This window comes from Pleurodeles waltl, chromosome 6 (genome assembly GCF_031143425.1).
Source record: "Pleurodeles waltl isolate 20211129_DDA chromosome 6, aPleWal1.hap1.20221129, whole genome shotgun sequence".
Taxonomy (NCBI): Eukaryota; Metazoa; Chordata; class Amphibia; order Caudata; family Salamandridae; genus Pleurodeles; species Pleurodeles waltl.
In genome coordinates, this window is record NC_090445.1 from 45,711,767 (window position 1) to 45,726,045 (window position 14,279).

Here is a 14,279-nt window from a genome sequence, read left to right on the forward strand (position 1 = left end):
CAACCACATAGAAGCCTGGCAGTTTTCTGGCAGAGGCAACCTTGCTCCAAAGCTGTTGTGGAGGACGTGTCCCTGGTGGGGTGTGTCCACAGGCCCTCAAGGAGTTACTTCTTGGCCAGCGCATAACATTTTCTTCTAGAGTGCTATCCACCTGATGGGGTCCCCTTCTGCACCACCTTCTTTTTCTATGATCCAGTGATACCCACAAAAGGCTTGCCCACAACATTGTCTTTTGTGCAGTCAATGTATAAGTTTAAAGATCTCTTAGGATCACGCTGACGGATTTTCTCCTCTTTCGAGAAGTAAGGTGGCGCGAAGAACGCTGGCAGACAGAGATTGGCCGACGTGAAAAGGGCTCTCAACATTCAGTTGACAGGCCTTTTGTCTCTGGGGCATAGGTGGCCCACCATTGGGGGTTCAAGGCAACCCCAAACTCCCAGCACGAGCAACACAGGGCCGGTCAGGTACAGAGGTCAAACAGGAGGCAAAATAACGTGGGCGCCTATGGAGACAGGGGTACCCCGGATCCAGTGTGCTTGCAGGTAAGTTCCCGCGTTGTCGGAGGGCAGACCAGAGGGTTTGGAGGAGTACTGGAGGGGCCCCAAGTAAGCACAAAAACCACACCCTCATCGGCACGGGGGCAGCTGGGTGCAGTGTGCCAACAGGACATCGGGTTCTCAATAGAACTCTAAGGAGGGACCCTGGGGTCACTTAGGTGCTGCAGGCAGGGCACAGGGGGGCCTCTCAGGTAAGCCACTGACTGGGCAAGGGTGAGGGTTGCCTGCTGGCCATTGCTGCACCTGTGCTCGGTTTCTCTCGGGCCTGGGTGCTGCAGGTGCAGTGCTTCTCCCGCCGTCGGATATCTTCATCCCAGGCAGTCACGGTCAGGGGGGTCATAGGGATTCCATCTGCAGGTGTTGTCATGGGGGTGCAGGGAGGTCAGCCCAGGGTGGACACGTGGTCGGTGTCGCCTGGGGGTTTCTCTGGATAGTTGCTTTCTCTGGACATGGGCTGGGGGCGTTGGGTGCAGAGTAATTGGACTCACGCTTCTGGAGTGAGGTGAGAGTCCCTTTAAATTTGGTTTCTTGGTCTTTTCTTTGGGCAGGTCCCCTGCCCATGGGAGTTTCTTGGTCCTCAGTAATGCAGGCAGTCCCCTAGAGACTTTTCAGGGGTTGCAGGGGTTGCAGGTCCTGCAGAATGCGTTGCTTCTTTTATTGCAGCTTTTTGAAGCAGGAGACTGGCCAGTAGGGCTGGGACCAAGTCAGTTGATGTCTCCTCTTCTCTGTGGGGTTTTCATCTCAGCAGTCCCTTTTTCTTGAGGTCGTCATGCAGTCTAATGATCTGGGTTCAGGGTTGCCACTAAATACTAAATTTCGGGGTGTGTTAGGGTCAGGGGGCAGTAGCCAATGGCTACTGTCCCTGATGATGGCTACACCCTCCTTATGCCCACTCCCTCTGGGGAGGAGGGCACATCCCTATCCCTATTGGTTCTACTCCTCCAAAGCAAGATGGAGGATTTCTCAAGGAGGGGTGTCACTTCAGCTCTGGTCACCTTAGGCGTGTACCTGACTGGAGGGGTGATTCCTCCTTGTTTTTCCCATTATCCCTCTGGACTTGCTGCCAAAAGTAGTGGCTCATCTGGGGAGGCGGGCATCTCCACTGGCTGGAGTGCCCTGGGGGCATTGTAACACCAGGCCTGAGCCTTTGAGGCTCACTGCTAGGTGTTACAGTTCCTGCAGGGGGGAGGTGTGAAGCACCTCCACCCAGAGCAGGTTTTTGTTTCTGTCCTCAGAGAGCACAAAGGCCCTCACCACATGGGGTCAGAAACTCGTCTCTCAGGTGCAAACCGGCACAGACCAGTCAGTCCTGCACTGAAGGATTGGGTAAAATGCCCTCTGTGTGCATTTGGCATCAATGTAGGTTTCTTATTCTGAGAAGTTTGAAACCAAATCTCCCAGTATTCAGTGAAGCCATTATGGAACTGTGGAGTTCATATTGACAAACTCCCAGACCATATACTTAATATGGCCACACTGTAATTACAACGTCCAAGAATTTACTTATACACTGTAGGGACATATTGCTCATGCAGCTATGTCCTCACCTGTGGTATAGTGCACTGTGCTTTAGGGTTTTAATGCCTGCTAGAGGGGTGACTTACCTATGCCACAGGCAGTGTGTTGTCTGCATGGCACCCTGAGGTGGATGCCATGTCAACTTTGCCTTTTTCTCCCCACCAACACACACAATCTGCCATGGCAGTGTGCATGTGTTAGGTGAGGTGTCCCTTAGGGTGGCACAACACATGCTGCAGCCCTTAGGGACCTTCCCTGGTTACAGGGCCCTGGGTACCAATGGTAACTTTTACAAGGGACTTATCTGCATGCCAAGGGTGAGGCAATTGTGGAGACAATGGTACATTTTTAGTGAAAGAACACTGGTGCTGGGGCCTGGTTAGCAGGATCCCAGCACACTCGCAGTCAAGTCAGCATCAATACCAGGCAGAAAGTGGAGGGGGTAACTGCAACAAGGAGCCATTTATCTACACATCGGCTTCTTGCAGTCTCTTCATGGCTTCAATCTTCTTGTTTTTGGTGTAGACATCATTTCTTAGCACACTGCCTACTAGGAATTTAGAAGTCATCGGAAGAAAGTTCTTCAGATTCAGTCTGGTGCCTGGAGATATTATGAAGGTGAGGAATCTGCAGTTAGACATATCCATCAGGCACAAATGATATACTGACTTGCAGCATGGCACAACCACACAATATTTACACACCACCAAATATATAGGCTCACACTCTTCCATTATACACACATAGCAATCAATCAATCAGGATTTGTAAAGCAACGCTAATCACCCGACAGGGTATCCAGGTGCTTGCAGGTCCCAGAAAAGCAGCGAAAATTAAGGAAAAGCAAGGAGAAGGCACAAAAAAACAGGAACAAGCAAAGAGAAAGCAGTGAAAATGAGGGAAAGTAAGAAGAAGGCACATAAAAAACGGGGAAAAGGCAAGGAGAAAACAGTAAGAACATGAGAAAAGCAAGGAGAAAACACACAACATACAAGAAGAAAAGCATGGAGAAAGCAGTGAAAACAATTGAAAAGCAAGAAGAAGGCAAACTAAAAAAAGGCAGGAAAGGCAACGAGAAAGTAGTGAAAACTAGGGTAAAGGAAGAAGACACAAAAAAACAGGGGAAAAGGCAAGGAGAAAAGTGTGAGAATGAGGGAAACGCAAGGAGAAGGCACACAACAAAATTGAGAAAAAGCACAGAGAAAGCAGTGAAAATGAGGGAAAAGCAAAGAGAAGGCACACAAAAAGGGGGGAAAACAAGGAGAAGGCACACAATAAAACATACATACATCTCAGATCTGTTGGAAATATCTTATAAAAGCATGTAGACCTAAGTCACACAAAACCTACAGAGAATATCTTCAAACTTCTAACGTTCACACACATTGCAAAACATTTATACAACACAACACATGCACAATGCAGAGAGTCACTTGCAAAGCCCAGAACCTAAATACAACCTTTTTGAAACCCATAAACACAGCCAAAAATGCACATACCTGCAGTTTCTTACACAAAACAAGCACAACTTAAGTCTTATCAACATGTACAATTCAGACATGCACACATATCTGCACAGCACACAGACACACAACTGCACCACAAGAGATTTAGGGCCAGATGTAGAAAAGGGTTTTACCCATTTTGTGTCTATGGGAAAATGTGTTCGTACATATGGCCCTTACTTACACAGCGGTATGCTCCACAAAGCATAAACTAAGACCACATGTATAGCCCTATGACACGTCTCATCTCACAATACCTACAACCTCCAAACATTTAAAATATTTAACTCCAACCCCAAAACACACACAAAGACACACTCCAAACCCCTGAACCTGCATCCATATTACTATATATGTTTTCAATTTTCATTGATGTATTGTGTTCACTATGAACTGAATTGAATAGACATGTGGAAACTGCACAGCCCTCCATGTTAAAACAAGTGAGATTTATCTACATTTCTTAATATGATCATGGACATGGATCACAGAATGCCAAAGGTGTGATGCCAGCACAGAGAACCCAGAGACTCCTTTGTTGTTAACTTTGTAGTTAGTTGCTGCAGACAACATCTAGTCAGAAGAGCCAAGATATGACTAAGGGGGTCATTCTAAGTCTGGCGGGCGGCGGAGGCCGCCCGCCAGACTTCCCCCCTCCAAAATACCGCTCCGCGGTCGCAAGACCGCTGAGGGTATTTTGGCTTTTGCACTGGGCTGGCGGGCGACCGCCAAAAGGTCGCCCGCCAGCCCAGTGCAAAAACCCTTCCCACTAGGACGCCGGCTCAGAATTGAGCCGGCGGAGTGGGAAGGTGCGACAGGTGCAGTGGCACCCGTCGCGTATTTCAGTGTCTGCAATGCAGACACTGAAATACAAAGTGGGGCCCTCTTACGGGGGCCCCTGCAGTGCCCATGCCATTGGCATGGGCACTGCAGGGGCCCCCAGGGGCCCCACGACAACCCATACCGCCATCCTGTTCCCGGCGGGAGAACCGCCAGGAACAGGATGGCGGTATGGGCTGTCAGAATCCCCCATGGCGGCGGAAAACCGGCGGGAGACCGCCGGTTTTCCTCTTCTGACCGCGGCTGAACCGCCGCGGTCAGAATGCCCTGCGGGGCACCGCCAGCCTGTTGGCGGTGCTCCCGCCAACCCTGGCCCCGGCGGTAAGGAACCGCCGGGGTCAGAATCACCCCCTAAATCTTCTAATCCAGAAAGAGCAGCTAGACCAATTTAGTGGGTGCCTTTGTCTCAAGAAATAACCTCATTCAGGTGGGAGAATCTTGGGCATACTGTAGTGCTTGGAAGCAGTACAAGGATATTCTTGCATAAAAGATATCTTGGTAATCAAGCATTCCGCTGCCTTTTGGCTAGGTTTACACTGTAGGAATACTATATACATAATTTTATGACAAGACCGGAGGCTCATATTATGCTATCTTTTCTTGCTTTTCATCGACCAGCAGCCACAGTTAAGAAACATAGAACCAATCCCAAGGGCAAGCGAACAAGCAGCCAATGGGAAAAAACAGAATATATCATACACCAATCAGACACAGGAAGCTACGTAAGGTATACCTATCTTGACCGCAAGCAGTCCTCTTTAAGATAAGTATACTTTCCATTACATGCCAAATGTTATCCTATATCGCATATGGTGCAAGCTGTGTTTCGTTTAAGATGTATTTAATGGTTTACTGACGTTTCCTCTTGCTCTTCGTCGCTTTGCGATGTTATTCTACAGTTTTCAGGCTCTCCCCTCCCCACCCTACCTCTTGGTGCCGGCCTTAACGGCTCCTGGTCACTGTGCGCGTCTTGTTAACAACGCGTCTCTACTGTCTGTCATAGCATGTCGTCTTCCTTCCTCACGCCTCAAAATCATCGCTGTGCCACTCCTGCAGGGCCCTTCGTTACAGAGCTCCAACCGCGTTATTATAGCCGTAATACTTAGTTGTTATTTCCTGTAAGGGCGCAGGCTTTCCTTTAGCCTGTCACGCCCCTCTTCAACAGTGCCCCTCCCTCCTCCCAGAACACTCCCCTTAATTTTTTAACCTTTTCTCTACCAAAATGGATTTTTCATAATTTCTAAATGAAACTAATGACAGTGAAGAGGAGTTTAAAAGTAATTTAAATAAATGTATTCAATCCTCTGTTGCCAAGACGGTTTCAGCCTCAATGACCAAGGATTCCAAGCAATTTGAGAATACTGTGTCATCTTTAATGTCACAATCTACCCTGGCCCTGTCTGCAGGGGAAAGCAGAAAGCGCAAAGCCATGGTGGCTTATCAAAATGCCCAAACTAAATCTAATTCTGCTCTTTTAGAAGGTGAGTCTTCCTCACAATTGATAAAGGATAACGTTCCTCACAAGCCTCCTAATCAGGAGGGGAAAACTTCAGGCAGTAAACGTAAGTCAAAAACCAAACTTCTATCTCCTGCCCAAAAGATTGTGATTTCTACTATAAAAGATGATGATCTCTCTTGATGGATCCTTTTGATTCCAAAACAATTCTACACTCAGATGGCAATCCCATGTTCGACCCTAAATTGATCCACCATCATAACTCCACGGAGTGGCTACCCTCAGACCACATGGGAGATTATATTACTGCAAAACTCCGTTTGCCATTGGACTCCATTCCGAATGCCCCAGACCTTCTTTACCCCTTCACATAACTTCTAGTCCGGTTATTGACCCTTCTATAATTACCTTCTTTACCAAATTCGGAAAAGACCCTCGTAAAGGAGTTGACAGAGCTTGGTCCTTCTGCCAAGACAAAACGTTGGATATCGTTGGTCCTCTTTCCCGTATTTTCGACATGGCAGAAATTGCAATACTGGAGAACAACTTTATCGATCCACAGGAATTATCTCTATGGGTTCAAAGAGCTTTCTGTCTTTTAGGCAATGCGAACCCGGCCATAACACATGTGAGACGGGAAGGGTTACTTCTTAAGCTGGATTCCAAATTAGCCAACCTAGCTCTTACGGATCCAGGACCTAAAGCTGGTGGCTAATTGTTTGGAGATTCCTTTATCAAGGAACTCAGCAGGTACGTCACTACGTTTGCATCCCTGGACAAGGCTCAACAGTCACTTAAGAAGGTTTTCAACAATCGTGTTTTTGCCAGGGCCGGAAGAGGAAGGAGCCGCTTTACTGGTTGCTTTGCCAGATCTCAAAGTTACAGAGGCTCATCAAATTCTTCCTAACAAGAATATCGCCCACAGTTCTACCCCCAGAGAACAAGAGGGTTCAGAGGTCTAAATCAGCGGAACGTCAGATCCCATCAACCAGCAAGTAAGTGTTCCTTTTGGCCATCTTTCCGTAGGGGGTAGCTTAACATTTTTTATCCTCAGATGGAAAAATATCACCTCAGATCCCTGGGTTCTAAATACAGTTCATGGCTATTCCATAGAACTCTACAAAAAACCTTTTCAAACGTCTCTTCCCTTTCCCCTAACTTTCTCATCAAGTATGTCCTCCCTAATTTCAAAAGAAATTCAAATGCTCCTTCACAAACACGCAATTCAAGCAACCCATCGACATCCAACAGGGTTTCCAAGTTCTATCTTTCTGGTTCAGAAGAAGAACAAGAAATAGAGACCAGTCATATATCTAAAACAGTTCAACCAAATTGTGGTGTATCAACACTTAAAAATGGAGACTATCTTGCATCTCAGGGAAGCTTTACAACAGAACGATTGGATGGTAAGACTCGAAGACGCTTACCTCACTATTCCTATTCATCACAATTCTTACAATTTCAGTGGCAGAATCAAACTTATCAATTCTCCTCTCTTCCTTTTGGTCTGTCATCAGCCCCATGGTGTTTCACCAAATTAATGAAACCCGTGGTGGCTCATCTCAGAGCTCAGGGCATCAGATTAATAATTTACCTGGACGACATCCTCTTAATGTGTCAAAATCTTCATACTCTTCACAAACAAATCCATTATACTTCTTCTCTCATATCGAACCTAGACATCATAATAAACAGAGAAAAGTCTATTTTAACTCCTTCTCAAGCCATGGAGTTTCTCGGTTTTCTGGTAAACTCCACAGAAGCTACTCTTCATTTGCCCCAATCGAAAATAAATGCTATAAAATCAGAGCTAACCCAATCTTTACGCCTTCCTTCTCTCTTCCTCAGGTCTCTTGTAAGGACTATAGGTCTACTTTCTTCTTCCATTCAAGCTATTTTTCCAGGACCTCTCCACTATCGGGCCCTTCAGACATTGAAAATTGGCCACCTCCACAAGGGTCTTGCTTACTCAGAATCCATCCCCCTGAATCAAGAATCCCGTATAGGACTTCAATGGTGGCTAGATCACCTAGACGCTTGGAACAGCAAGACTATCTTTGCGTCAGCCCCAGATCTTGTGTTAGAATCCGATGCAAGCCTAACAGGTTGGGGCGCAGGATGTGGACCTATATCGACTGGAGGTACATGGTCGCCACAGGAGTCTTTATTGAACATCAGTTGTTTAGAGATGCTTGCAGGCTCCTTTGCAATCAAAAACTTTGCAAAGAACATAGTTCACTGTTCTATCCTTCTATGGATGGCACTCTCTCTGCCGTCAGGTACATCAATCATCTGGCGGTACCAAATCCAAACCATTAGCAGAACTTGCAAAAAGTTTCTGGGAGTTCTGCCTCCAGAACAGAATATCAGTTCAGGCAGAATACTTACCAGGAGATCTCAGCTCGGTTGCGGATTGGTATTTCCGCCACTTGCGTGTCACCAGCGAATGGACACTTCATCCATCTGCCTTCCATGCCCTTTCATAGAAATGGGGTCCTCTACACATAGATCTCTTCGCGTCCCGCCTAAATTCCCACCTTCCTCTCTTCTTCAGTTGAAGACTGGATCCCCTAGCCTTAACAACAGACACCTTTCTGCAGGACTGGTCCCAGTCAACAAACTACGCTTTCCCTCCTTTTCTGATGATCAGCAGGATACTCGCCCAGGTGCGACAACAAAAAGCCATTCTGATCTTGGTGGTTCCCTTCTGGCAATCACAGGTTTGGTACCCTCCCCTCCTAGAACTGGCAATGGACTTCCCAGTTCTCCCCCCCCTCCTTTCCCGATCTCATTCTCCACCCTAAGGGTCTTCCTCACGACCTTGTCCTCAACAACACACTTCATCTTTCAGCCTGGAAGGTCACAGGTCTTCCCTCTCTTATCCAGGAATTTCGGCTGAAGCTTCAAACTATATCAAAAACTCATGGGCTCCAGGCACAGTAAAATATATAAACATATAAATCAGCCTGCTCCATTTGGTCTTGCAATCCATTTTCAGCGGATATCTTTCTAATTGCTAACTTTCTGGCTTCTCAAGCCAGTTCAGGCAAATCTTATAGAACAATCAACCTCGATCATTCGGCCATTTCGATAAATCATCCTTTCATTAATGGCAAGCCTGTTGGTGAACACCATCTAATATGCCATCTGTTAAAGGGAGTACAATTCTCTAATCCTCCTTTTCCTAAATACAGTAAATTATGGGATGTTAATCTTGTTTTACAGTTGTTTTTGTTCTGGCCTGTTAATGATTCATAATCTCTCAACATGCTTTCAGCTAAATTAACAATGTTTTTATGTTCGATTTCGATAAAGCATCTTTCAGAGGTAAAGGCTTTAGATATTTCAGCCTGTCATTTCACCCCTAATGGTATTCTTTTCAATGTTACAAGACGTACTAAAACTAACATTTGAACTGTTTTTTATCCTTTTTTTCCCAATCAACCGTGTGTTGGAAATTGCCTAAAATCTTATGAAAGTAGAACTTTCCATCTCAGAACGTCCTCTGTTACTCAACTCCTCATATCCTTCAGGAAACCCCACAAACCCGTATCGTCTCCTACTGTAGCTCGATGGGTTAAATGGGTCATGTCCCTAGCAGGTATTGACACCTCTAAATTTGGACCCCATTCTTCCTGGGGTGCCATGGCTTCCAAAGCCTTTTGGGCAGGTTCCCATTTAGAGGACATTCTGAGATCTGCTGATTGGTCTAATGACTCTATATTTCATACTTTCTATTGCAAACCTATTAATACAGCATCATCTGTGGTTATTGATATGCTTTAATAAAGCATAATATGAGCCTCCAGTCTTGTCATAAGATGTAGATTTTTCAAATAAATTATATAGGAAAGTCTTAATTTCATTAAAGACACGTAGGCGAGTATTATCTGGCCTCATGATTTCATTAACAGTGTTTATTTCCCTCTTTCCCTCCCTTAGTCTTAGAAAACGCAACATCATATTCCACCTAATAATCTTCATTACAATGTTTCTCCAGGCTGGAGTTTTCTAACAGCGGCTGTTTCTTCCAAGGAACCTTCTCCTTATGTTGCAGATAGAACTGTTACAGACTTTCATTTGGACTGGATTCAAGACTTTTTCTCTCTAGTTTTGTCCGTTGGCATTATTGCATATATTTTACCAATGTTTAATACTTTCTCAGGACTATTCTTGCACAAGAAAAGAGGGCTGTTTGCGTTCAAGATTGGTATAACTTACGTAGCTACCAGTGTCTGATTGGTGTATGATATATTCAGGTTTTTTTTCCATTGGCTGCTTGTTCGCTTGCCCTTGGAATCGGTTCTATGTTGCTGGAGAGCAGCTGCTATTCGATTAAAAGCAGGAAAAGATAGCATAACACTCGCCTCCATATCTTTAATGATATTAAGACTTTCCTACATAATTTATTTGGAAAATCTACATTACATACAATCAAGGTGCAAGATGATCGTAGATCCTATGACTGTAGTGAATCCTAGTTTGTTTTAATAGGATAACAGGAGTTAGCTTAGCCTCTGGCTTGAAGACTCGTGCTCCCTTCACCTAGTGACTTTTAACCTACTTAGCTTGCTGGATCTTAGCCCATTTTATTATTTAATTAATCTAAGATGGCTGCCTTGTTTATAGTTAGGCCACTTGTTATGCTTTGCATTATCAGTGCCACCGCGCTAAGGCGTCAAGATCAAGCGACAAAGACAGACAAACAGTAGGTGTTCACACTTAGGGATTTTCCCTCTCTATACTTTCGAGGGAATTGTTTATAATAATTGCCATCCCAAGCATGTCTGATATCTATTGTTTGGGAACACACCTAGGTCAGGGGTCGTGGTAGATCTGTATAAATACATCACACTTTAGATGGATAATCAGAGGGATTCCGACCAGAGGGCATCGCCACCATCGTTGATACCGATGCTGCACGCCCTCTTGACGCTGACCCAGTCATCGTGTCCCTGCGGAGTCTGAGATAGAGACCTCATTCCAAGGTAACGAGGGTTGGGGGCTCCTCTCATGGACATGGCATTGGCAGATTAGGTTTAGCAAACCCAGCTCTCCTTTAGGTAGGAGGTTAGGCCTCTCACATTAGGGTATTAGGGCATATTACATCTTGTATGTCTTTTACATGCATTGCAAGATGGTGGGGGTCTTTGTAATAATGATTCTCATCTTCACAATCCTGTTTCTTGCATTATTCATTATCCTAATCATTGCAGCCCATGCAACATATCGCAAACTGCAGTTGTGTTAAATAAAAACGATTGAAACTTTACTGGATCTTTGACATTGCCTGTATTTGTATCAGACATGATATATGTGTGAGAAAGGGGTAATCTCTGTTTAACCACGACACTCCCTGAGATGTCTTATTCTCGAGTCCATGCGTAAAGGCTGCCACAAATCACCTTTTACTATTGTGTTTTTGGTGAGGTGCTGCTAGTGAGCCGGTAAGGTTGGGACAACAGTTGCGACTTGTTGTAGGATAGGCATAGTTGCCTACATGCAAAAGTACTGTCATCCTTTAGCCAGCAGTCTTGCCTAGAGCAAGAGTTCCAACTACGACATGACCACCTGATTAAACGCACTAGGGACACAAAATTAAAATTAAAATTAAAAAAAATCAAGCAATGTTGAGAGAGAGAAGTCAAGCTAAGGCCCACACCCCAAACTCAAGGGTCTTCACTTTCCTCATAAAAGACACTCAGTGGCAAAGAAGGAAAGGTAAATCTAACAATGGTCCTTGATTAGCCAAAAGATAGCAGATGCTAACCATCAACTCAGTTTTGCTGGTGTTTAGTTTAAAACCAAAAGTAGAATTACTTAAGTTCAGGTGGATACTCTATCTACAGATGCTACAATTTCTGAGTGCCCCAATGCACCAGACTAGACTTGGAGATTTCTTCAGCAATTCTCCCGCGCACTACCAGATGGCATCATACTGCTCTTCAGTGACTCCATACCGCCCAATAAGTGATGGAGCTGAGCCATGTATAAGCTGTACCTCTTCCCACTGACATTAGTTTCTGAATCTTTCTCTTGTGCTGTAAGATGAGAAGCACTTTAAACAAATTTTAAATGACAGTGTGTTGAATTCTAACATGGAACCGTATTATGATGTACAGAAGTCCACTTCACCCAATGGAGAAGAGGGAGGGCAGTCAGGGCATTCCACTTTGACAAGGTGCTCTCTTGCATCACCTTCTCTTTATTTGATCCAAAGAAACCACAAAGAGCTGATCATCCACATATTTGCCTCTCATGCGGTTAATGTAAAAGATGTAAGACCAATTAGGGTTGAGGAGATGTAGCCTCTCTGTTTCTTTAGAAGGGACTTCATGGAAGGGTGCCTGGCTGCGAGGATGACATCTAGTGCTTCTGATGGCAACTCAAAGAAGTTCATCTGGCACCTCAATCTCCATGCATGAAAGTGTAGATTACTAAGATCTGGGTATAGGACTCTGCTCTTTTTCTGGGACAGAAGAACCTCCCAATGGGGTAGATCAATCAATCAATCAAAGGCATTTGTATAGCGCACTGCTCACCCGGAGGGTCTCAAGGCGCTGGGGGGGGGGGGGGGGGGGGAAACGCTACTGCTCGAACAGCCAGGTCTTGAGTTGCTTCCTGAAGGCGAGATGGTCTTGCGTTGTCCGGAGGTGGATGGGGAGGGAGTTCCATGTCTTGGCTGCCAGGTAGGAGAAGGATCTTCCTCCGGCGGTGGCTCTGCGGATGCGGGGGACGGTGGCGAGAGCGAGGCTGGCGGAGCGGAGCTGGCGGGTGGGCTTGTGGAAGGTCAGGCGGCTGTTGAGGAACTTGGGGCCCAGGTCGTGGAGGGCCTTGTGTGCGTGGGTGAGGAGTCGGAACGTGATTCTTTTGTTGACGGGGAGCCAGTGCAGGTCTCTCAGGTGTTCGGAGATGTGGCTGTGTCGGGGGATGTCCAGGATGAGTCGTGCTGAGGCGTTCTGGATCCGTTGGAGTTTCTTCCGGAGTTTGGCGGCGGTGCCGGCGTAGAGGGCGTTCCCGTAGTCCAGCCGACTGGTGACGAGGGCCTGGGTGACCGTCTTCCTGGTCTCGGTGGGGATCCACCGGAAGATCTTTCGAAGCATGCGCAGGGTGTTGAAGCATGAAGATGAGACGGCGTTGACTTGTCTGGTCATCGAGAGGGAGGAGTCCAGGATGAAGCCTAGGTTGCGAGCGTGGTCCGTTGGCTTGGGGGTGGCTCCCAGGGCGGGGGGCCACCAGGAGTCGTCCCAGGCGGATGGTGATGATCCCAGGATGAGGACCTCCGTCTTGTCTGAGTTCAGTTTCAGGCGGCTGTTCTTCATCCATTCGGCGACGTCTTTCATCCCTTCGTGTAGGCTGGCTCTGGCGGCGTCCGGGTCGCTGGTGAGGGAGAGGATCAGCTGGGTGTCGTCGGCGTAGGTGATGATCTTGAGGTTGTGTTGACGTGCGATGGTTGCGAGGGGGCTCATATAGACGTTGAAGAGGGTGGGGCTGAGCGATGACCCTTGTGGAACTCCGCAGATGACTTCGGTGGCCGCTGACCGGAACGGGGGGAGGCGGACTCTCTGGGTTCTTCCGGCGAGGAATGAGGCGATCCACTCCAGGGCCTTCCCCTGGATGCCGGTGTTGTTCAGGCGCTGTACCAGGGTGCGGTGGCAGACAGTGTCGAACGCTGCGGAGAGGTCCAGGAGGATGAGGGCCGCAGTTTCCCCATTGTCCATTAGGGATCTGATGTCGTCTGTGGCTGCGATGAGGGCGGTCTCCGTGCTGTGGTTGGCTCGGAAGCCGGATTGCGAGTGGTCGAGGGATCCGTTGGTCTCGAGGAAGGCAGCTAGCTGTCTGTTGACGGTCTTCTCGATGACTTTGGCAGGAAACGGGAGGAGCGAGATGGGGCGGTAGTTCTTGAGGTCGGAGGGGTCTGCAGTTGGTTTCTTCAGCAGGGCACTGATCTCGGCGTGTTTCCAGCACTCCGGGAAGGTGGCGGTGTTGAAGGAGGCGTTGACGATGTCACGGAGGTGGGGTGCGATGATGTGGTCAGCCGTGTTGAAGATGTGGTGTGGGCAGGGGTCCGTAGGGGATCCGGAGTGGATGGTGTTCATTGTGCGTGTTGTGTCTTCGGTGCTGACTGGGGTCCAGGTGCGGAGGGTGGCGGTGGGGGGCATCGGTTCGGTGGTGGGGTTTGTGGTTGGTGGGCCGAAGCTGTTGTGAATGTTGGCGATCTTGTCGTGGAAGAAGGCTGCGAGGGAGTCGCAGAGGTCTTGCGAGGGAGTGATGTCATTGTTTCCGGCGTCGGGGTTGGAGAGCTCTTTGACGATGCTGAAGAGTTCCTTGCTGTTGTGGGTGTTGTTGTCCAGTCGTTCCTTGAAGGCTGTTTTCTTTGTGGCGCGGATCAGTTGGTGGTGT